At 41.0% G+C, this 2,574-nt stretch overlaps 1 pseudogene; it reads right to left on the bottom strand.

The window, feature by feature from the left end:
* Positions 1 to 2,251: 2,251 nt before the first annotated feature.
* LOC132041229 (5S ribosomal RNA) lies at positions 2,252 to 2,368 on the bottom strand (annotated as a pseudogene).
* Positions 2,369 to 2,574: the final 206 nt, after the last annotated feature.

Raw genomic sequence — 2,574 nt, 5'->3', positions numbered from 1 at the left:
CTGTGATATGGCGTTATGCTGTGTTCCGGAGTATGCTGTGTTATGGCGCCAAAGACGGGGTGGCGACCATGTTCACCGAGTCCTATAATGGGCCGGATATATGTATATGATATTGACATGCATGATTTGTATTTCAAACGCAAGCATTTTGGTATTCTGGTTATTGTGCTCACTTTCTGTACTTCTTACTTTGGTTATAACCCCGTCTTCTGTATTTCATGCTTTATATACTCAGTACATATTTCGTACTGACCCCCTTTTCTTCGGGGTCGCGTTTCATGCCCGCAGTACATACGCTCGTTTTGGTGATCCGCCGGCTTAGGACATCTATTCCCGTCGTTGTCTTGGAGTGCTCCCTTGTTCCGGGAGCCTATATTTTTGGTACATGACACTTTCGTTGTATATACATACGTCTATTCAGGGGTACGGCGGGGCCCTGTCCCGTCATATGATACTGTTGTTATTCTTAGAGGTCTGTAGACATATGTGTGGGTTATGAATAGTACTGTTCAGTTGTGTCCATATGATTTATGTTTTGGGCTGTCCCATTCGCCGTGGCAGCCTTATCGGCTTGCGTATGTATATATGCTTTGGGATACTGCATGTTATGATAGCCTTGCCGGCTTATGTACGATGTTATCTGCTGAAAGTTGTGACCGCGATATGTATATATGTATGCGATAGCTGTGGGCGACGTCTTGCCTTTCTGTATGTATAAGTTCTTGTTATGCTAGTTGTGGACTGATTATAGTTAGCAGGTGTGTACGAGTATCCAGCTCAGGCACTAGTCACGGCCTACGGGGTTGGGCCGTGACACCTCAGACCCGAGCACAAACCTCCGCCCCGGAACGAACTTCGATCGCGGGATATATCAAAGTACCTCTCATTTTCGAAACGATCCTCGAACCACGAGCCAATAATCTAGGTCACATGAGTGCCTTTTCATACCTCTTACGGAATAGTGTTTCTTACCTTCCCAGTTTCAACAATCAACTCATCATTTCATGTCACAATACCCTTGAGAAGATTATATTAGCTTCTCATCACAACACATCCCCGTAGATTTAATCACAAGAATAATGGCATGGAGCCTACATAATCAATCAATCACATTCACATAGCAATTTAACCACACAATACCATGCATGAGAACTAGACATACTTTCTCCTAGGGAGATCACCAAACATACAATCAACTAACCAAAGTCTAACTTAAGTAAACCGTAACCTACCTCAAAGTAGGGGAACACGCAGGTTACTCTGCTACAACCTTTCCTTTCCTCAAAGCCTCAAAACGTTCACGGTCTAAAAATAGAAGGCTCAATGAGTCACATTGCTCAATTTATAAACACCAAAGCAAGAATACTCTTCTCTTTCCCCATTCTAAGGGTGGATGATTTTCTAGGTGATAAACAATCTATCAAGGCCCTAGTATTCATTTACCATCAATTTATACAATATTCTATCAAATATTCTTATTACAAATAATTTTCTATGGCAAAGATACAATTTTTATAGAATCTTAGTTCTCAAATCACTTAGTTTATGATTCTAAATGTTCAATTTATGACAAATAGCAACTCATCATTCGATTTAAATGATAAATAAGTGATAATAACCCCCAACCCATCAAGTTTAGAAGGTTTATTGACATTCTAGGGTTTCTACTTCACTTTCACCATTAACGACCCATGAAGATGATTACAATAATGAAAGGGAATGGAACAATAGAATGAAAAGCAATGGAACTTACCTTTCAAGGTTATCTTGTCCTAGCTTGAAAATTCTCTCTAGGTGCATGTTGGGAAGTGTTTTGGGCTTTTGTGAGAAGAGAAAATAAAACTGAGTATATAAAATTCGGGCTATTGTTTTACGTCTACCGCTATAGCGGTCATCATGCCGATGCAGCGGTACCGCTGTAGCGGCCTACCACAAAATCGCTGTTCGATTAATGCCTTTAGTATATAGCAACGTCGGTTCTTTGGGACACACATATCGATTGGTACAGCTACATATGGGATGTCATACACATACATATATATATATATATTTACTAACGCCTCGCTTACAAAGTATTTTCAAATACTATTTGAACTCATCCTAATTCTAGAGCTGTGATGCACCTTCTTTCTCTTTGCCGGTCTAGTTCCCCTTATCCTTCGCGATCTTTTAGGGTTTCCGCCCACTCCGCATATTCCAATTTCCCTTAGGTTACTCTAGCTTCTCATCTGTCTCTTATGTCTGAATTTGTAGGACTCTTAGTACACTTCCCAGGGGGTCACCTATCTTAGTACTACTTTCGCCCAGGCACACTTAACCTTGGAGTGCTAATGGGGTCCGGTGCGTTTGTGCTGGTACGATCGCATCCACCCTACTGCGTGACCTATATCGCATGACCTAGAACAAGTTGAAGTTCTAATGGATTCCAATAAATTCTCGTAATGCATCTCCCTCCGGATTAAAAGGGATCTTTTACTCTTCCGACTAAGCAAATGATTTGGCCTTTGAAATCCTCAATAATCACCTTCAATCTGCATGTATGGCTATTTTTCATCCCAAATTTCAAGAATCCCA

This window comes from Lycium ferocissimum, chromosome 12, assembly GCF_029784015.1.
Source record: "Lycium ferocissimum isolate CSIRO_LF1 chromosome 12, AGI_CSIRO_Lferr_CH_V1, whole genome shotgun sequence".
Classification (NCBI taxonomy): Eukaryota; Viridiplantae; Streptophyta; class Magnoliopsida; order Solanales; family Solanaceae; genus Lycium; species Lycium ferocissimum.
This window is presented reverse-complemented; position numbering and strand designations above follow the sequence as displayed.